The sequence below is a fragment of the Panthera onca genome, chromosome D2 (assembly GCF_046562875.1).
Source record: "Panthera onca isolate mPanOnc1 chromosome D2, mPanOnc1 haplotype 2, whole genome shotgun sequence".
In the NCBI taxonomy this organism is placed as follows: domain Eukaryota; kingdom Metazoa; phylum Chordata; class Mammalia; order Carnivora; family Felidae; genus Panthera; species Panthera onca.
The window spans coordinates 27180470-27203554 of record NC_138349.1 but is presented as its reverse complement, the minus strand read 5'-3'; the positions used below and the strand labels follow the sequence as shown (position 1 = coordinate 27203554).

The window sequence follows — 23085 nt, the reverse complement described above, 5'->3', positions numbered from 1 at the left end:
AGGTAAATTATATGGCATGTGAACTATATCTCAATAAAGTTGTTACCCCCCAAAATGCCATACTGATCTATAACTTTTTCATGGAAGGAGTTGGACTAAAAATTTTCCAGATGGATATTGGTACTTAGGCAGGATTCTGAGATCATCTCAAAATGATGGATTATGGAGTATTAAATGACTTTTCTGAAAAGTTCTTGGAGTTCATCTACCAAGCAAATAGCCATTCGGGTATTCATGACATAAACATTGGTAGTTTTGCCAGGGAAGAGGGTAAGGAACATCATTTGATTTAAAATAATGACTCTCAACTGGTAGTTTTACCTCCCGGGGGAAATCTGGCGGTATATTGAGGCATATATTGGAGAGGGAGGTGGGCTACTGGTCTGTAGCGGGTAGAGGCCAGAAGGGATGCTGCTAAACATTCTACAGTCACGCAGTAGACTTCCAAAACAAAGAATTATCTGGCTCAAACTATGGTTAGTGTCAAGGTTGAAAAACAGTGGGGTAAAATTTACACCTGTGTTTTCTTCTAAGATTTGTATAGTTTTAGCTCTTACATTTAGGTCTTCAATCCATCTTGAGTTAATTTTTATATATGGTATGAGGTAGGGGTCCAACTTCATTCTTTTGCATTTTGCATTTGGATATGTAGTTGTCCGGTATTAGTTGTTAAAAAGACTATTCTTTACTCATTGAATGGTCTTGGCACCCTTGTCAAAATCAATTGACCATAAATGACCCTGGTATAAATCACTTTGATATTTATACAGATTTCCCCTAGAAAAGCCTTACACAGGCTTTGATAATCTTGATGACTCTATTGCCTTAGCTATCTGAAGAATAATGCAGAATGATTCCATATAGATGAAGCTACACCTGAGTAAGAACAGGTTAAGTGAGGGTTAGGGTGTCTCTAAGCCTCCTCCTGTCATATATTTAGGCAGCCCACACCATGCAACTTGAGAGTTCCTCAAGCCAAGGTGTGGCATTAAAATTGTGAAGGGATGATTTAATCCAATTCTCTACCAAGTATTCTGAATTCTAACATTATTATTTATAATATATTTTAATGTACAGGCAAGTGCGCTCTCAGTACCCAGCTTTTTCAGAAATTTTCTTAGCTATTCTTGCCTGAATGTTTTATAGACATTATTTTATTTAATTCTCAAGCCTGTGAGGTAGGATTTTTAAATCTCCCATTTTATAGATGCTGAAACTGAGGCTTAGAGTTTGCCATGGTCATACCAGAACTGGAATTTGAGTCTAGGTCTTTTTGACTTCAAGGCTACTGCCTTAGAGAGCATATAATGAGGTCTACATCTTCACATAAATGGAGTTCTTCTAATAGGAATAAAATAACTGTAAAAATATATGCAAACAGAAAAATGGTACATGAGATTTAAGTTCAAACCAATATATACTTGAAGTGTGTGTGTGGAGGGGGGGAGGGAATCTAAACTATGTTTAAGATTCATTGACCTTTTTTAGTTTGTATTCTGACCCAGAAAGGTAATATAGATTGTTCTCTGAACACACTGTCTTCTTATTTGCTGTATAACTAAAGAGGTTCCTATAATGGTGGGCCTCATCCTATAAGATTTTGAAAACAAAATTATAGCATGCCAACACCTTGAATACTGTACGTGGTTCTGCTTGCAACATCTAAGAAAGATATATATTTTTTAAGAACCTGAAAAAAATTCAGAGAAATGTAAAATAAAATGAAAAAGGGACTTCCAAGTCTTGGAATGTTAGAATTCAGGAACATAATCTTTACATTGGAATTAAGTATAAGAAAAAGTTCTTCCTTGTGGTGCCTGGGTGGCTCAGTCTGTTGAGTGTCTGACTCTTGGTTTTGGTTCAGGTCATAATTGTGGCATTGAGCCCTGCATTGGGCTTCATGCTGAGCATGGAGCCTGCTTGAGACTGACACTCTCTCCCTCTCCCTCTCCCTCTCCCTCTCCCTCTCCCTCTCCCTCTCCCTCTCCCTCTCCCTCTCCCTCTCCCTCTCCCTCCCTCTCTCCCTCCCTCTCTCCCTCTCTCCCTCTCTCCCTCTCTCCCTCTCTCCCCCCATCCCCCCTCTCTCTCAAATAAAAAAATAAATATAAAAAAGTAAAAGTTCTTCCTTGTGTGGTTGTAAGTAGATTTATAAAATTTTATACAAAAGATTGATTCAGGAAGGATTAAGATCAGACATTCTGATATGGAGTCTGGGAATGGGATTCAGGAGATTAATAGACTTCCTGAAATTATATGGAGAATTGTGTATGTATATGTGTATACTCTATATGCACACTTTTCTGAGAAGATCTGTATCTCATCGGAATCTCAAACAGAGCTATACATTTCTAAATCTCTGTGAACTGAGATTTTTGTGTGTGTGTGTGTGTGTGTGTGTGTGTGTGTGTGTGTGTTTCATTTTCTTTCATCTGTAAAATGATAGAGCTATCCTGTGATCCTCAGCTTCTTCCCAACTCTGGTGTTCAGACTTCCTTTTCTTTATGAATTGGCATTCTTGGTTCCACGTGCTGAGGAAGTGTTAGTTTTAAACTTGATCACAGTGAAATAGTACTAAGAGGTACCACTTCTAATCCTGGGCAATATCACTCTCCTAGCTGTACAAATCTAAGTCCTTTCAACTATGTTTCTTTCCTAAAGAGTCATTTCAATAAATTTTTATTGAATGTCTTTGGTGTGCCAGACTCTTTGGGGTGATTTGTAGAACACAAAGATAATCACATTTAGTGAGTGACAGGTACTGTTTTGGACAGGTACAGAGTAAAAGAACATTGCTGCTAATAGTTGGAGGTATGACAATTTAGGGTTGGGGGGAGAGCAAGGAGTCTAATGAGAGAGAAGGGTAATAGGTAGGTTGGATTCATGTTCTAAAGGGCTTTCCTCTTGCAACTGAGGAAGGCCACTGGGTATAGTGAAAAGAGACCTAACTGGAAATCTGGAGACTTGAGATATAGACTGGGGCTTTTTCATAATTATGTGTGTGATCTTGGGTAAGTGACTTAACCTCTCTTAACTTCAGTTTCATTAACACACACACATATCCACACAGTGGGAAATGGCTGGATGAATGTTTCCTTATAACTCTAAGATTCTATTATACTCCTTAATTCAGTTAGAAGTGGGAAATCATTGAAGGTTTATGAGCATTGGTGTTGTTATCAGCAGAATTACTGCCGTTTTACTGCTTGGATGCTTCTCTTTACTAATGCTGCTTCTTCCACAGTTATGTGTTGATCTGGAGGGACTTTCACTTTAGATAGTTCTTGATGTGGTCAAGGAGTGAGGCATCATTATCATTATTAGGTTATATTCTTAGGAACTTGGGAACTACCAAGTATCTGTTCTTGAATCAGATCTAAAGCTAGCCTTGTTTCCTAATTTTATCATTTACTGACCTGAGAGCTGGAACATGTGTCCCAAGTGTGGGCAGCAGGTAAGTGCTGATATTTTGATGGCCACATCATATTTCAAGGATCTATGAGAAGGCCTGTAATGACCATGGAAAGCCAGCCAAGAATCTCCTTGCCATGGACAAATGGGAGAAGTTACTAAGTTTAGCTGACATTAAGCTGTAAATTATTTGAAAGGTGGAAAAGGATTCTATTCAGAGGCTATCTAGAATTTCCATTTACTAATCAGGTCTGTGTGCTAGAGGGGCTTTCATCCCAGGAAAAGTATTGCTTTCTCTCTTTCTATTTCTTTACACTATGTCCCTGTTATATTGGGAAGATGATTTGTAGCTCTTACTGGGACCTGACATTTTAGTGCTTCCTGCTATTCTTAGATGCCAAGGGACTCAGGATGGTAGGATCAGAGTTGGAATTGCTGGTTAAAAATTGGACTACAAGCTTAATTGGAATTGGGTTTTATCCAGAGCATGATAAAGACATGTATGAAACACAGTAAACTCCTGATGTTTGAGAGGAACATTCCTGATGATACAAATCACCAAACTCGGCAAATAAAAAAGTCTTTATAAGAACATGTATAAATTAGTAAGAGAAAGGCAGGTTTTCCAACAGAAAAATGGATAAAAGACTTGAACAGATACCTTACAAAAGAGAATATCTAAACAGTCAGTAAACATAGGTAAAGGTGCTCAACTTCATTAGTCATTAGAGAAATTCAAAGGCACAGTGGAATACTATTAGACATAGAGCAGAATGACTAAAATGAGCTGATAATGCCTATATCCTGTGAGCCAGCAATTCCATATCTAGGGATATGCCCAATAAGAATTTATACAATACATTCACCAAAAGATATGTATAACAATGTGTTTACCAGTGCTGTTCATAGAAGGCAAAAAGAGGAAACTACCCAAATGTCCAACAGAAATAAAATGGATAAATAAAATGTGGTATATTCTCATTTGGTATACTGTATTCTCAATGGAATGCTGTACAGCAAGGAACATTAGTGAACTATAACATATTATAGCACAGATGACGTTTTCCAATGTAATATTGAGCAAAAGAAGCCAAACACAAAGGAGTCCATACTACATGATACCATTTATACATTAAATGCCTTACATTGATTATGCAAAGCAAATCAGTGAGCGTAGAAGTCAAGATAATGAATGGTTACCTGTGGGGAGATTGTGACTGGAAGAAGTTATGATGGGCACTTCTGTTCTGGATCCTGGTAATGTTTTATGTCCTGATATGGGTCCTGGTTACATGGGTGGTTAAATTTGTGAAAATTTATTGAGCTACACTTAATGATGTTATGTACTTTAACATTTCCTTAAAAGGGAAGCAGGGCTTAACATTTGCAGATGCTGAGGAATCAACCAGCCTCATTCACTAGCTAAATAACTTACAAATCAGCATTAGAGCAGGATTCAAACTTCTGTGTGAGAAAAGTTATTAATTGTATATGTGCTGCCAAATCGAGCACAGAAAAGTTATTAATTGTAATTTGTCTTGAATCTTCAGAGTCACTCTTAAATAGTTGAAATAGTAAATGTTAAATTCTATGGATGCAAGGGTATATATTATTTTGGTTATCTGTACTAATAAGATGGCTTTTGGGGAAATGAATGTAAGATCACTAAAATAAAATGGCAAGAGAATGTGTACTATTTACCCAAGAGAAAGTGTACTATTTACCCTGATACTAATTTTTCCCCCTATCAGAGTCAGGCTCCAAAGGTTGTACATACGTGAAGTTTGATATTTCTCTTTATACAGTTCAGTTTGTGGCTTTTCTTAGTTTTGCCTCACTGTCTTTGTTCATAAGTAAGATATTGCTTGCCATGTATGATTAGCAACTCTTATACATTATGTTTGTTCAGATTAGGCTAGGTTTTTGGTCTTTCTAGTTAAGATTTTTATGTGTCCTTGTTTATGGATCTGGAACTTGATTCATTATTAGTTGTGGAATAAAAGGCAAGATACATTTTGGAAAAAATATACCTGCAAAAATTACCTGAGTTTTCTCCCTATTCTAGATCTGCTGTCATAAAGCTTTAATCAGAAACTAATTTAGTGATGGAGTTAGTCCTAGAAATTGCCTTCAATTCTAGTTTAATTTATTCTGTGTTTCTGGGTTATAGAAAAATCTTATTTTATGATTCTTTGTTTACATTTGTATAATTCAGGAAAATGCGATCACCTGTAGTTTAAATATATAGAGGCCTCATCTTTTCTGTTGGACCTAAAGAGCTGTGTTGGATATGGTCGAACTGGAAAGAGGCCATGTGGATAGTTATGGGATTTAGGTGGATTTGCAGTGGGTAGAAGTGGTGAATTGGAAAAGTAGTAGGGTACACGTGTTTTTCATTCAAGTCTAGTCTATTTCATGTCAGGAAAAAGTCTCAGTAGCTTGAAAAGGCAAAAACATCTTGACAGAGTGGAAAAGTTGTGCCTTGTGTTCTATTAACCAAGAGGAGGTTATATTTTCAAACTAGCTTCCTGACATGAAACTGAAGTTGTATATCTGCCCTGCTTATTCTTCTTAGTCCTGATTTTTTTTTCAAATCTTCTATTAAATATGGTATTTTAGCATTGTATATTTCAGTCAGTTATGCCTGTATTGGTTGAGTTCCCTATTAATCTGCATTAGATTTCTGGTCTCTGTTAAGTCATTTCTACACCTGGCATCCTCTAAAATAGAGGCATGCATGCATGTTTGTATTCTGATGAGTACAAGTGTTAGGGGTTTTTCCTGGGACTGTTAGAAAACCTTGCAGCAACATCAACCTAGAAGAGATTTGGAGTTTGCAGGTAACTATGGGGCGAGGGGGGTTGGTCAGTCTGTGGCCTCTACACAAGGCTGTTCTTTATCAGCCCCAAGCCATGGGGGTTTGAGCAGGGGTTGAGGAAGGGGTTGATTTTCTATTTATTAGAGGTGACATGAGCAGTGGGGCAGCGGCAAAGAGGCCATGTTGCTCTTGCTAAATATACATCCCTGACAGTTGGATAATAGGTTCCAGGAAGTTCAGTGGAAAATTAAAACAAAGCAACATTTATAGCTGATTGAACTTGAAAAGCCATTTTGGTGTTGAATGGCAAATATGTAGACTTCAGCATTCCTGGAGCCTGATGCATCTCGCTGGATGGCCCTGTTCCTGTGTACATCATGGCCTGGGGACTCAGCAGTGTGCAGGGCACTCTCCTTTAGAGAGTGCTTTGAGGAAAGAATGTTTACTGCCACTTGCAGAAATCCCCTTCCCATAAACTTAGGTAACACAGGTTCCTCATGTCTGGGGAGCACCTTTCTTTTGATGGTTTGAGGACTTATTTGTTAGAAGTACAGGAGTGCCTGGCAAGAGACAGAGGAGGTTTTAAGAAATATAAATATTTCCTTTCTGTATTGAGGCTGAAGCTCTAAGCAGATTGCTGTGGTGTATGCACATGATCTTAGTGTGGAAACATTTCTGATGAAGGCCTTAGCTGTCCTGAAGCCACTGGCTTGATTGAGCCTTAAATTGAGCTAACTTGTCTGTGAAGAAAGGGCTTTGGAGCCTATGCGTTTGGTGGTTAGTTATCTCAGAACCAGGAGAGACGCTGCAGGGGAGGAGAAAGTGAGTGAACAGTACACGGGATGTAGGTGGAGAGAGACTTGAGCCTTTTGCAGCTATCAAGAAAAGTTGCTGTGTGTCCCCATCTTTCTCTCCAGGATGATCACATGCTGCTATTCCTGTTTGTCTGTCTTGTGGAGGATGAGACTTAGATGTCTGATTGTAGCTTCTGAGTATTCATTGGTTTGGTAAGGTTGATGAGAAAGCCTTTGTCACTTAGGTCCATCAATCCCGTGGGAACTTCATGCTTAACTAGCCTGCCTGTCAGGAAAACATGAATTGTGGATATGGGCCTAATTTTCTTCTGTCCCCACCCAGGTGAACTGCCTTTGTTGGCTATAGAGTCAGCCATTCCTGTGTTCTGTGAATTTCCCTGAAGTTCCACTCCAGTGGAACTAAGAGCTAACAGGTTCTCTAGTTTATCAAGGCATTTCCCCCACTAATAAGAGGCTTTTCTTCCCTTGCATCTTAACTGAAAAAGAGAGATCCAGTGTTCTGTTAGTGAAGAGCTTGAATGGGCCCCACTTTTAGACATCCCTCCTATAAGTGTGATGGAATGTTTACAAACAGAAAATGTTAAATTTCTCTCTGCCCTCACTCGGCTGAGAGGTTGAAGTATGATGCACTTAAAGGGTGTCTTCTTAGCTGCAGCCAGGCAGGCCTATGCTTTGGTAGCTTAGCAAGCATTTAGAAACTTCAGATAACCTGGCACCAGGCCCTCGGTTCACTTATGGTTTAATGCTAGTGAAGTTTAGCTTTTAGTTCGATAACCTCTGTTGGTGGGGGCCTAACCGTTCTAGCTGGCATTCTCATCCATTCCATGGGAGTCTTGGCAGCCGATCCACTGTTGTCTGTGTTAAAGAGTCTTCAGTTGGAGTGAACCCATACTTTTGGTGTTCCAAAGTATGAAACTGAGATGCTGCAAGGTAGAAGCAGCTGTTTCAGTTTGGTTTCTCTAGCACAAACAACTCTGCTCATGAAACTCCGCTCCAGGTGTTTTCCTCAGATCCCTGCAGAGTCACCGAGGAAGAAACAGATATCCAATAAATTGAGTTTAATTGTGGCCTGTTGCATTCTCTCTCTGCATCTCACGCTGGCACCGTTAGTTTGCTTTCCAAGCCAGGCAAAGCAAAGATGCACCTTGTCCTGTGGAGATCTAAGGCTTGGTTAGGCTCATGTTGGTGGTCTCCTGATGGTGAAATTAGGACCAAGGTGCAAGGAAATCCTTGTTTCTGTGGTGTCTTGTGGATATAGTTGTTCTTACTGAGTGCTCATTTTGGCAAGACCAAGAAAGTAGTTCTGAATGTGCACTTCAGAGGCCTGTGCAAGGGTAGCATACTGTGGGTGCTCATGAAGAGGAATTGTGCCTCTGGGCAATGGAAAGATTACATGACTCGAAAGCAGGCTCCTTGTATTGTGGAGGGCAAGTTATTTTCCCAACTTAAGGGAAGTGACACTACAAGAAGCTTCGTGTTCTGCGTACACACAAGTCCACATTGCAGTTAGTTAGTACTCTTCTTTTCCTGAATAAGAAAGTGATTTACGAGGTGTGGGCCCTTATGTGAAAGAAAACAAAACCGGCGGCTGTGTGGGCCTGTAAAATTCTTGTGCCACCTCGGTGGTGTGGGTTACAGGAGGAGAAGATGGAGAGGGCTAGCTGGCCCTCCCTTGCTGGGGCTTGCTCAGCTGCCCCAAATACTTGTGATATTGTGGGTTATTTATGATCTTGTCTGGGCTGGGATTCCCCACCCCACACCCTGGTAGGTGAAGATTTGCAGGCAGAATGTAGAAGCCCTCATTAATCTTTCTGGTCTTGTTGAGGATTTCTTGCCTGCTAGAGCTCCTGTTGGAAAACAGACTGGCCTTTCCCACTGAACAGCAACGGCTCAGATTAATATTAATCCCTTTAATGCTGCAGTTCATGATATAGTCATTAGGTGACTTGGAACTAATCCTGTCCACCTAACTAGTGTGATTTATTAAATACACATGGAGATCGAGTCTGAATACAGCCAGGCGGAATCAGCAGCATATAAATACCTCTGTGTATCTGTATTAATGCTGGCTGATTGGGACACAATTGCGGGCTGGACTGGGGAGAAACAAGGGCAAAAGGAGGCTGAGCTCTCTAATCAACAGCATTTGCCCACCCCTAGTTTTTAATTTAAGTGGCAGAAACTACAAAAACTCTAAAGACATAGGTCCAAACTAAGGAGGAAGAAATCCCTTGAACATATCAATTATATTTGAATGACTTTCCTCCTATACTTTTTCTTCCATTAAGTTTTAAGAGTATTCAAATAGAACTTTCTCTATGACTTGCTTAGATTCTTTGAGTTCTTAATCAGTAGACAGCCTAGGCAGGGCATTAGGCATGCTGGTCTATCTCCTGGTTTCAATGCTTAAATTTTTCTTTTTGAAAGGGGCAAGGAGATAGAGCAGCCAGGCCTTCCAGATAACAGTTCTGTTCTTTGATATCCTTGCCCAAGCTAGCAGAAGCATAATTTCTTTTGTAAATAATTGAGGTTTATCATTTTCCTTTCTCAAACCTCCTTTTATTCCCCCTCTTTGCTCTTTTAGCAGAGATGGCATTAATATGAAAAACATCTACCTAGCTGGCTTCGTTTAATCAGGCAAGTCTGACATTTGTGAAACCTCTCATTAACATTTTCCCCAAAGAGCACAAAATGGCCTCTCCTCCATTTCCTCTCCTCTCCCAATACAGCCACCTCAAAGTTTAGGCTGCTTTCCATCACTATTGGCAGGCTGTTCTTAGAGATGTTACTTCTCTAAACTCTCACTCTTGGCCATTGGCCACTGGTTACATATGGGGGGACCTTCTGTTCAGGTGCTGCCCTATTCCTTGTAAACATTACTTTTTACCAGTTTGTCCTGGAAATGACAAGAAATCTTTGATAGGAAGATTGGAGTGTGGATTTCTTTAGTACTTCCCTGTGACCTTTTTTTAACTAGCTCAAAAACATTGGTTGAATACTACTGTGTTCATGGCCCTGTAGTAGGTCTTCTGGTTAACACAAAAGCAAAGAAACCTTGTCCCTTTCTGCCAGGTTACAAACTATGGTTAGCTATTCCATAAACCAGTATATATGCTATACTAAAGCAACAGCACCCTGGACGTACCACAAAGGGTGAGGTTAATTCTGGTAGCAAGAAATCAAGTATACTTATCTTTGCTGAAATTGAGAAAGTGAGTAGAGAGCCAGACTTTGGTTTCGCTACTGCCATCAAAGCAGAGACATGTGTACCCTGAACCAGTAGATAAGAACTAACTCAGAATAGGGATCTTGACACATCATGAGGGCAAATAGTACTAGTTTTATTGCAAGATGGGCAGTGGTAATCCTCTTCATTGCTTATACTCTTCACTTTTCTTTGTCATTCAGTTTATCTACTTTTTTCAAAGTAACATGCCAGTTCATATCCAAATGAGGACAATAGTCTTTTGTCAGTTACTTCTATGTTTAGATCATGTTTGTGAGAGGTTCTACTTTCTAGTTTTTGAGTATAGTTTAGGTGAGGACATGGCCTGCTTATATTTCTTGGTAATTTTAGTTGTCGTCTTCCCCTTCTCCTTTCTTCATACTTCATATTATCCCAGTATTAGCAACTCTTCAACAAGCTTTAGGAACAGAACCACATTCATGTAGCTATGTGAGCTACAGATCTAAAACTGTGCCCTCATTAACAAGTAGGAACACTTGGCATGCCTGACAATTAGAGATCATAGTCATTAATTTCAGAGCTGTATAGTCATTTCCAGTTCCATAGATAGACAGAAAAATGAATAAGTTAAGACCCCTCCCGCAAATTTGATGTTTGACCATGATCATACAAACTAGCGTAGTCTATAGTCTGTAAGCAAGAACTTTGGTTATTATCTTTGTAGTTCCAAGGTCTAGCATAGGGCCAGGCCCCACAGGAGGTATAAAATAGTATTTGTTGAAGGAGAAGATGAGGGGTTTAAATCCAGAAAGGCCAATATTGTTTCAGTGACCTTACAAGTGCAAAGTTTTTATGATTAATTTTCTAAAAGCGGAGAGAATATTACAGTAAAAAAAATCATTCTCAGCTGTTTGTGAACAACAAAATCAGTATTCGTATTGTTTTGGGTGGGTTTTATTAAAACTGAGTAATAATATTGCATCACACCTAATTCTCCCTTTCTTCCGACTAGCTTTTAAAAATATTAAGGGGCACCTAGGGTGGCTCAGTCAGTTAAGCATCTGACTCTTGATATCCTCTCAGATCATGATCTTGTGGTGATGGGATCAGGCTCCATGTCAGGCTCTGTGTTGAACACGGAGCGTGTTTGGGATTCTCTCTCTCTTCCTCTCTCTCTCTCCCTCCCCGCCCTCAATAAATAAACTTAAAACATATTAAAAGAGTGTAAAATATGGAAATAAAAAACGTCTATAGTCTAATCATCTAGAAATAACTATTATTTTATCTCTTTTTATGTATGTGTACACACACACACACACACACACACACACACACAAAATAATACCCTTCAGCAAACTTAAGATCGTATTTTATGTTTTTTTGCCTCTTTTTTGTTTTTTCATATTATGGGCATTTCCCCATGTCATTGCACACTCTTAGAAAACAAGATCTAATGATATTCATTGTATGAATGTTTCAAAGTTCATTTAAATGGTTTCCTATCATTGGTTACTTCGATTATTTCCAGTTTTCAGTATTATAAGTGATGTAATATAAATGTACAGAATTCTTTGCCTATTATTTTATTTCCTAATGATAGATTCTTTTTATTGTTTTTACTAACATTGAGGTAATATATAGTTTTAAAAAGTCAAATAGTGCTGAATTCCCGTAACCAGTGCTGCCCTCACACTCAGCTTTTACAGTCCCTCCCTAAACTCTTTTAGCTATTTGTTTAGATATTTACTTTTATATTTCTAAATAATATGCTTATACCACCTTTCTTTAAAATAAATTTTTTTTTTTTTTTTAATTTATTTTTGGGACAGAGAGAGACAGAGCATGAACGGGGGAGGGGCAGAGAGAGAGGGAGACACAGAATCGGAAACAGGCTCCAGGCTCCGAGCCATCAGCCCAGAGCCTGACGCGGGGCTCGAACTCACGGACCGTGAGATCGTGACCTGGCTGAAGTCGGAGGCTTAACCGACTGCGCCACCCAGGCGCCCCTAAAATAAATTTTTTACATTTGAAGAGCATCTATTGATTTCTTACTCATAGATGTAGAGAGACCACTTTTGTAGTACTTCATATTTACATTTTCCTTCCCTCTATCCTCCCAATATTGTTGTCTCTCCAATTGGTAACCAGTATTCAGTCTTTATTAAGATATTAAGTATTATGCACTACCCAGTCAAGTATTTCTCCCTACTCAAAAAATATGCTGAGGGAAAAAAATATCTATGCTGGGGTGCCCGGGTGGTTCAGTCGCTCAAGCGTCTGACTTTGGCTCAGGTCATGATCTCATGGTTCTTGAGTTTGAGCCCCATGTTGGGCTCTCTGCTGTCAGCACAGAGCTTACTTTAGATCCTCTGTCCTGCTCTATCTCTGGCCCTTCCCCACTCATGCTCTCTCTCTTGCTCTCAAAAATAAATACACATTTTTAAAAAATGCTCAGTTTTGTTACTATCACTATTTCTTCCCCAGCTCTATGATACATTTCTTGAAACTCTCTGAATACTGTTTTCCCACGTGACCAAACACACAGCTCTACTATTCCATTTTCTCTCTTCCTGGAGGCACCCTTCTCAGAGTCTCCCATCCTCATCTTCCATTCTGCATTGTTGCTCTTTAGGCATCAGGCAGAACTCTGGAACTTCCCTCCACTTTTCTCTAGACTCCATTTTCCTGGATTCCGTGTCCACCTTTTCCTTGTTTACTCTCTTATTTTGGTTTAAAAACAAAAATAAAAACACTCTCCAAAGGATCCTGAGAAAGGATACCTGGGATGTAATTTTTTTAGACCCTGCAGATTTGTAACTATTTTTATTCTATACTGACACTACGTTGAAGACTTGACAGAATGTAGAATTCTAGTTTGGAGGGGCATCTGGGTGGCTCAGTCAGTTAAGCGTCCAGCTCTTGATTTCAGCTCAGGTCAGGATCTCATGGTTTTTGGGATCCAGCCCTGGTCAGGCTCTGTACTGACAGTGTGGAGCCTGCTTGGGATTCTCTCTCTCCCTCTCACCCTGCCCCTCCTCTACTTGCACGTTCTCTCTCAGAATAAATAAACTTAAAAAAAATCTAGTTTGGAAATTATTTTCATTCAGAATGTGATGGCTTTGCTTCTTTGTCTTCTCATTTCCAGTGTTGATCTTGAGTAGTCTGGTGCCATATTGATTCTTAGTCTTTTGTGTTTGAACTAGACATATTTTTTTTCAATCTCTTTGTTCCCAGTGTTCTAAAACACTTAGTGTAGGTCTCTTTTTATTCATTGTGTTAGGTTCTTAGGGAGGGTCTTTTTGGTCTAGAAAATCGTATTAATTGATTTTAGGGGATGATCTTGTATTCTTCAGTGATTTCCCCTTCTTCCATTTTTTTCCCTGTTCTCTGAACTGGTCCTTCTATTTTCTTATCTTCAATTTCGTCCTCTCATTTCAGAGCTTGTTTCTCATTGGTGCTTCTCTTTAAAGGCACTTGGTTTATTCAGCCTTTTCAGATCTGTTTCCGTTTCCTTCTGCTAAGAATATGTTGGTGAATCTCATTCAGTACTTTCTCTTCACCTCAAGTCACTTTATTCTACGTACTCTATATTTCGGTTTTTATATTTAACTTTTGAACACTCTTAGCATCTTAGACTTCTCCTTCATAATACTTGTGTGAGCCTTTGCATAATGTCTTTCTCTTCCACTACACAGGAAATTCAGTGGGGTCAGGGATTGCATTGCCCTGTTCACCTATTACCTACTCCAGTGACTGGCACAGAGTTGGTGCTTATAGATATTTGTTTAGTGAATTAGTATCTTCCTTTAATCAAATAGAATTTATTTTATCAAGTGGAATGAAATAGGAATTTAAGTTTTACTCTGTAATAATTAACCATGTGTTATAGGACTACTTATCAAATATTCTTTTATCATATATAATATATTGTATATTGTCCTACCTGTTCTTTTGCTGGTAATAAACTTGTTATAGCTTTATTATACATTTTTATTTTTATTAAAAAAAATTTTTTTAAATGTTTTATTTATTTTTGAGACAGAGAGAGACAGAGCATGAACGGGGGAGGGGCAGAGAGAGAGGGAGACACAGAATCGGAAGCAGGCTCCAGGCTCTGAGCCATCAGCCCAGAGCCCGACGCGGGGCTCGAACTCACGGACCGCGAGATCGTGACCTGAGCTGAAGTCGGCCGCTTAACCGACTGAGCCACCCAGGCGCCCCTTTATTATACATTTTTAAATGATATTGCAAATTTTGTCATTAGTTATTTTGCTTTTCTTTTTTTAAGTTTATTTATTTACTAAAAAAATTATTTTTTAATGTTTGTCTTTATTTTTGAGACAGAGAGAGACAGAGCATGAGCAGGGGAGAGGCAGACACAGAATTGGAAGCAGGCTCCAGGCTCTGAGCTATCAGCACAGAGCCTGACGCGGGGCTCGAACTCGTCAACTGCGAGATCATGACCTGAGCCGAAGTCGGCCACTCAACCGACTGAGCCACCCAGGTGCCCCAAGTTTATTTATTTTTGAGAGGGAGAGCATGAGCAGGGAGAGTCAGAGAGAGAGGAGAAGGAGAGAGAATACCAAGCAGGCTCCTCACTGTCAGTACGGAGCCAATGTGGGGCTCGAACCCATGAACCATGAGATCATGACCTGAGCTGAAAATCAAGAGTTGGATGCCTAACTGACTGAGCCATCCAGGCGCCCCTGTCATTAGTTATTTTAAAAAATATTCTGGCTATCCTCGTCTGGTTGGTCTTTCATATACCAAGTCATTTAAGTTCTTTTAAAAACTCCCATTTGATTTGATTTGATTCAAAAACATAACTTAATATGGAGAGAATTGGCATCTTTATAATATATTTGGCTTTCCAAACCAGGAACATGCTATGGCTTCTTCATTTGTTCAAGACTTCTTTTGTGACTCTAGTAAAATTTCCCCCATTTTGTCCCATAAATTTCTTAAGTTTATTCTTAGGTATTATTTTCAGTTGCTAATGGGAATGGGACTCTTCCCCTGCCCCCATTATAAATTGCTTTTATTTTAACTAAAATTGGATAGGTTTTCCTGTATTCCTGCAATAGAGTTTATGTTACTTGCCCAGCCAGGACAAAAGAACTACTAGCTTCATTTTTAACAAAAGCCAGCTGTTTCAGTTATCTATTGCTGTATAACAAACCACTCCAAACCTTTGTGGCTTAAAATAACAACCATTTTATTGTATCTCAAAATTCCATGGGTCGACTAGGGCTCAGCTGGACAGTTCTTCTAATAGTCTCACTCGGAGTATCTTCTGTGGTTAAAGTCAGCTGTGGCTGTTGCTTGGATGTCTGGCACCATGTGGCTTCTTTTGATGTGATGCTTCAGTCTCCAGGGCTTTTCCTCATGACCTCTCCCACAGGGTAGCTTATACTTTGTACATGACAGTTCAGATCTCCAAAATGGAAGAAATGGAAGCTTCAAGGCCATTTTAGTGCCGGGGTGTGGCCATTTTAGTGCCTAGATGTGGAAGTTTCAGATTGTCATTTTGTCTACACTGTATCTGTCAAAGCACTCACAGAACAGATTCAAGGGGAGCAGACATAAGCTCTACCTCTTTTTTTTTCCCCCTTAATATCTTTATTGCCACCTTTTTAAAAAATGTTTGTTTATTTTGGGGAGAGAGAGGAAGAGCCTACATGCGAGCGGGAGAGGGCCAGAGAGAGGGGGAGATAGAAAATCCAAAGCAGGGGCGCCTGGGTGGCTACCAGTCAGTTGAGCATCCGACTTCAGCTCAGTTCATGATCTCATGGTCTGTGGGTTCGAGCCCCGCGTTGGGCTCTGTGCTGACAGCTCAGAGCCTGGAGCCTGCTTCGGATTCTGTGTCTCCCTCTCTCTCTGCCCCTCCCCCGCTCATGCTCTGTCTCTCTCTCTCTCTCTCTGTCAAAAATAAATAAACATTAAAGAAAAGAAAAGAAAATCCAAAGCAGGCTCTGCACTGACAGTAGAGAACCCAGTGCAGGGCTTAAACCCATGAACTACGAGAACATGACCTGAAGTCAGATGCTTAACTGACTGAGCCTCCCAGGTGCCCCAGTTCTACTTCGTGATTGGAGGATGGGCATGTGAGGGGTTGGTATGGGGCTGTTGTTGTTTTTTTAAGTTTATTTGTTTAATTTGAGAGAGACAGAGACAGTGCAAGTAGGGGAGGGGAAGAGAGAGAGGGAGACTGAAATCCCAAGCAGACCCTGTGCTGGCAGCACAGAGCCCGATGTAGGGCTTGAACCCACGAAACTATGAGATCATGACCTGAACCAAAACCGAGTCGGATGCTCAACCAACTGAGCACTCAGGCACCCCTGTATGGGACTGTTTTTGAAGACTAATTATCATAATGGAATTTGTTCCTACCTTCTTTATTAATTCCCTCTTTTAGACCAAGTAGCTACTCTAAACTCTTAGGTTCCCACAGCCATCTTTTGTCTAGTCAACTTCCAGTACCAAATAACTATATTTATTATTGTAAAGAGGGATCTGGTTGAACAGGGTAGCAGAGGAAAAACAAAAATGTTTCCACCTTCCCATTTGTTCTCTTTGGTGAGGCATAACTCTCATGGACAGAAATACAGAGTTCACTTGATCATGGAATGCCAGACAAGGGGACAGGTGTAAATTGTACTTGTTCTCCGAATCTGCCTACTCTCCAGGAAGGACAGCCTCCCCCTTTCCTCCCCAGCACCAGTCTAACCCTTTCTCTCATCATGGCTTGTCACAAGAGCTCTCTCCTATGCTGGTTCAAGTAGAAATAAAATAAAATGTTATTCCTTTTCTTTTTTTTTTTCACATAGTACTTCTTCCCACCCTGGGTTTACTAACTTGGGCTTAAATATGCACCAAGCAAAGATGTATAGTCCTCCTCCCTTCCTCCCCCTTAGCTTGGTCTGAAGGAAGGCAGCAGGTGATGGAATGCATAAAAGATAGGGGTATGGGTAGGGGGGTGGGTGGGGGGAGGAATCTTTTCTCACACACTATGGATGTTGCTCAACAGAACGGGTGTGAAATTTAGTCAGAGCCACAGCATGTGTTTCAATTTTCCAGGGAATTTCCTCTTCTTAACTGTAGGTTTAACCCTTTTTTCTGTGTAGTGTCAAGGGCTACCCAAGATAGATGAAATGAGCTATTTGCAAGGAGAAAATGCTAGGATTTACAGGCCCCCTTGAAGATCTAGGGTCTCCAGCTTACTTCCTGCCAGATGGTTGTGGAAAAAAGCATAAACTTTGGAGTTGGATAGACCTGGGTTCAGATCCCATCTCTACCATTGGGTGGTCTTGGGCAGTTACTTGACCTATTTGAACTTCCTATTTTTTAATCTGTAAAATGGAGATAAAAACTTTCTAATAGGGTTCTTGTGAGGACTTATGAAATGTGTGCAAGGTGCCCACTAGTACATTGCATACCTTGCACATAGTAGGCACTCAACATACATTTGTTTGTTTATTTTTTCTCCAATCTTCCTACTGGATTTTGAGGATATTTACTCTTCTTTTATCCTATGCCCACTTTGGGTTTGCTGTTTAAGCAGCTTCTCACATCATAGATTTGTTGCTTTTCTCTCTGAGTTTAACTCTTAAGTGTGTTAGAAAGGAGACATCATTTCACATGATAACACAGAATCTCTCTGGAGATCCTCATTAAGGTGAAAGGATGAGTCTATGTAACAATGCTGAGAATCACATCTGATCCTGAAGGCTGCATGAACTTAGAAGAGTTATAAAATCATACCTTGATAGAGTTAAAATTGAAACGTAGAAGCCCTCTAGTCCATTGTACAGAGCACTGTGGCTTAGAGGCCATGTCTTATGCAAGGCCTCTTGACACAGTAGTGGTGGTTCTGAAACTAGAGTGCTGACCTACTTGTCTGTTAGTCTGGTTATAATTTAATTTTTTTGAAGACTTGAGTTGTAATTACTAAGGGCATAGCTTTTGTTGTATGTGAACTTTCTTCTAAATTGGAACTCTGATTATACTTTTAGCAATGGGGAAGTAAACTCTGTTGAAGACATTTCAGTGACACTCCTTCGGGAAGCACAGGGCCCCTGAGGGTATGTCAGTTACCACCTGAAAATCTCTTCTTTCCCCAAAGGTTGCCCAAGGGGCACTGAGGTGGCAGCTCAGCTGGCTGTTGAGCCTCTGCTCCCAGAATGGTGAGTTGGGAACCAAGTTTGTTCTGTATCTTCATTCTTCCAAATAATGCTCAGTAGGAGAGGCTTACCCCAAATTGCCAGCTCTGTCCCTTTTTTAAATTGAAGTATAATTAATATACAATACAATATACAGATCTTGGGTGTTTAGTTGATAAATTTTGATATTTATATAAACCCACTGTAACCACCATACCAAAAAAAAAAAAAAAAAAAAAGACCATTAACATTACCCTAGAAAGTTTCCTCATGCCCCCTTTAAATTACCCCCGACACATACATACACACAAAACCACTTTCTGTGCCCTATTATCATAGATCAGTTTTGTTTTTGGATTTAATATAGTTGGAATCATACAGGATATACTGTTTTATATCTAGCTTCTTTTCACTTAGCACATTGGAATTCATCCCTCTAATTGCATGTCTCACTAGTTTTTTGTTTGTTTTGATCTTTGTTTTGTTTGTTTGTTTTTTGTTTTACTGAGTAGTTTTCAGTTGTATGGATAAACCACAGAATATTTATCCATTCTCTTACTAAAGGACATTTGGATTGTTTCAGTTTTTGTCCATTATGAATAGGCTGCTATAAACATTCCTATACAAGTATTTTTGTGAATGTATGTTTTAGTTTCTCTTGGGTAAATACTTAAGAGTGAAGTTACTGAATCATAGAGTAGATGTGTGTTTAACTTTAAAAGAATTAGTTTTTCAAAGTAGCTGTAACACCCAGTCTATCTTTTTTCTCCCCTGAGGAGCTAGGCTCTTTAAGTTAAGGATTTGGCAGGAGAAGAGAACCCACATCATCAGGGTCCCTGCTGCCAGAGAACAGTGGCTGAATCAGACACTTAAAAAGTTGAAACAGGTGTTTGAAACCCTACTCCAGCCTCCCTATTTGATGCCAGCCCCCTGAGAGGCTGGGGCTCGGCCAGCAGAATTCAGACCTAATCTAATGGATGCTGGATTAGAGACTTTTGCGGGACATGACTACATAATAGTGTATATACTGTGACTTGATATATTTGAAGCAGGTAGATGTACATGTTTATGTAGGAGAGGGGCCTTTAGGGTCCCAAGTACTTCTTGAACATAGGTGAGTCTGTGTGCTAGATGAACGCCCTTCCTTATCCTTGCTTATTAACCCCCCACTCTTTTCCTTGAGGCTATGTGCAGTAGAAGTCAGCACTTCCCTTAGTGATGTTAATTTTGCCAAGGGCCTTTAGCCAGGTAGGATTTAGTATCCTGTGTGTCAAATATTATGGGAAATAAATTATTCCCTGGTAAAGTATTTCTCTATATTTTTACTGCCTTTATCTTACTTAGGCCTTGGGAAACTAATTCTCAAAGGTTAAAGCAAGAAATTGAATGCTAGGGTGCAGGCACCCAAAGCCAAATGACGTATTATACCAAAACTGTAGTTTCTCTAACCATGTTCAGTGGAGTCAGAGTTGACAGAAGTGTAATCTATCATTACAGGGCTGCTTCAACTGAAGAATTTGAAAGAATCGGTTCCAATTTTAAATCTTTTCTAATATTGGTTAGAAGAGTCCATGGAGACAAGAAATAAGCTCCCCATGCTAGTCTAGTGTTTCCACAAATCCTTGAGGGGAAAGGACATTTCTGAATTTAGGTCCACCTTCACAGGTGGCCATTCCTTTACACCTAATCTGGATATCTTCAGACCTCACTCTTGGATGCAGGGTCTGCTGTTGGGCTGCATCACGTGGTTGCCATTCTGCGTATGAAGTAAGCTGAGATTCATAGACTACAATTCTTTCTGTAGATATTTTTCTTTTCATTATCATAGTAAAATTGACTTTTTTTAGTGTATAGTTGTATGAATTTTAAGACACACGTAGATCCCTGTAACCACTGTGACAATCAGGATTCAAAAGAGTTTCATTGCCCCAGAAAACTCTGTCTTATCTCTTTAAGTCACAACCTCCTTGCCACCCCAACCCTTCTCAACAACCATGGATGTATTCCCCCACACTGTGGTTTTATCAAGAAGGTCATAAAATGAAGTCATACAGTGTGTTACTTCTGAGACTGGCTTCTTTCACTCAGCATGATGCGTCTGAGATTCAGCTAAACTGTTGCACAGATCAATAGTTTGTTCCCTTTTTAACGTTGAGTGGTATTCCATTGCATGGATGTACCACAGTTTGTTTATCCTATCCATTCACTAGTTGAAGGACATTTATTTGGCTTCTCCAGTTTGAGGCGATTTTGAGTACAGCTGCTATAAACATTCACATACAGGTTTTTGTGTGAAGAACATCGGTTTGCATTTCTCTAGGATAAACACCCAGGAGTGGGATCTCTGGGTCAAAGGGTAAATGTATGTTCAGCTTTATAAGAAACTGCCAAACTGTTTTCCAGTCTCTGTGTGACTTTGCATTCCCACCAGCAGTGAGAATTCTGGTCTCTGCCCATCCTCTCCTGTACCTGGTATTTTCAGTATTTTTACTTAAGCCATCCTAGTAGGTAGGTAGTGGTATCTCCATGTGGTTTACATTTGCATTTCCCTAATGGCCAGTGACACTGAACCTCTTTTTCATGTGGTTATTTGCCATCCACGTATCCTTTTTGGTGGACATGTGTGTTCAAGTCTTTAGCCCATTTTTTAAAATGAATTATTTGTTTTCTTACTGTTGAATTTTTTTTTTAAGTTTATTTATTTATTTTGAGAGAGAGAGAAAGAGAGGGAGAGAGAATCCCAAGCAGGCTCCGCACCATCAACGCAGAGCCTGATACGGGGCTCAAACTCACAAACCCCAAGATCGTGACCTGAGCTGAAATCAAGAGTCAGGTGCTTAACCAACTGAACCACCCAGGAGACCCCTTACTGTTGAGTTTAGAAACTTCTTTTTTTTTTTTTTTCTTCTAAGTTTTATTTATCTATTTTGAGAGAGAGAAACAGAGGCAGCACCAGTGGGGGAGGGGCAGAGAGAGGGATAGAGAGACTCCCAAGCAGGCTCTGCACCATCAGCACAGAGCTGATGAGGGGCTCAAACTCACGAGCCCCAAGATCAGACGTTTAACCAACTGAGCTACCCAGGAGCCCCCTTACTGTTGAGTTTACAGACTTCTTTATTCATTCTGGACTCAAGTCCTTTATTGGCAATACAGTGATTTACAGATGTTTTCTCCGAGACTGTAGCTTGTCTTTTCGATCTCTTAACGGTATCTCTCATAGAGCAGGCATTTTTAGTCTGGTGTATCCATTTTTTTCTTTCATGCATTGTGTTTTTGGTGTCATATCTAAGTACTCTTTGCCTAATCCCAGGCCACAGAGACTTTCCTATGTTTTTTCCTAAAAAATATACAGGTTTCAGCTCTTTGTTTACATCTATGATCTGTTTGAGTTAATTTTTCTACACTGTGTGACGTTTCATTGGAGGTTCTTTTTTGTTGTTGTTGTTGTTATATAGATGTCCAGTTGTTCTAACATCATTTGTTGAAATCAATGCCTTTTTTAGACCAAATTCTCCTTCGGACTGTACCTCTTTAGTCCTGAAAGAGTTACAGAGGATTCACACTTGGGTCCCTCCTCTCTTTCCAGGAATCACCCTTGTCCTCTTGTTCTTATTTCTTTTGGAGTCTTCCTGATTTTGGGTTTATTTTTAATGGCATGTAATGGAACACTTATTATTTGTAAGTTAGTTGATTGAGCATAAAGTATTTCATTATAAAATGGCCATCCATCACAAGAAGGCATGTGGGCTGTAAAAAACATTAACTGTGTGCTCTGGGCTGGTATGCAACTTTACCAGAATAATGCAGCTTTTGTATTGTGTGCAGTTGGGATAAAATAAGAGACAGATAGACAGATATTGTTGGGGAAACAGGTGTTGGCTGAACTCGGGTTCTGTTGCATGTATTCTGAATATGGTTGTTTCCCAACACTTTTAGGATTGCTCCTCCAGATTCAGCTGTCTAAAAGTTTCCCTGGGCACCTTTCAGAGCAAATAACATGACTTCTCAGAGTACTGCTGTTTCCAAAAATGTTCTTGTTCATTCTCCAGCTCACAGACATGTCTTTAGAGACAGCAATGGCAAGCGGTTAGAACACTTGTCCTGGCCCTTATGGGTTACATTTTTGATGCCTTTGTTTTCCCCATCTGTAAAATGGGAAATGTACCTTATCATCAAATTCTTGATGAACCCAATAGTGCAAAGAGTGGCTGAGGCAGAATAAGATTCCTTAGTCTTAGTGTCCTAAGAATTTATGATCTGCTGCTGTAGAAACCATTTTCAGCTGTTAGAAAAAAGTGAATAAATAGGATTCTGGGGGCGCCTAGGTGGCTTAGTCAGTTGTTAAGTGTCTGACTCTTGATTTCTGCTCAGGTCATGATCTCCCAGTTTCAAGAGTTTGAGCCCCAAGTCGGGCTCTGTGCTGACCCTGCAGAGCCTGCTTGGGATTCTCTCTATCTCTCCCTCTCTTTCTGCCCTTCCCCTGCTCTCATTCCCTCTGTCTCTCTCAAATTAAAAAACTAAACTTAAAAAAAATTTTTTTTAAATAGGGGCACCTGGGTAGCTCAGTTGGTAAGCATCCGACCTCAGCTCAGGTCATGATCTTGCAGTTCATGGGTTCAAGCTCCACGTTGGGCTCTGTGCTGACAGCTCAGAGCCTGGAGCCTGCTTCGGATTCTGTGTCTCGCTCTCTCTGCCCCT

General features: G+C 40.0%; 1 protein-coding gene across 12 annotated transcripts in view; it reads left to right on the top strand.

Moving 5' to 3' along the window:
• The window catches only part of GBF1 (golgi brefeldin A resistant guanine nucleotide exchange factor 1), a 120331-nt gene that overhangs the window by 51087 nt on the left and 46159 nt on the right, over nucleotides 1-23085 (top strand). The window lies entirely within an intron of this gene.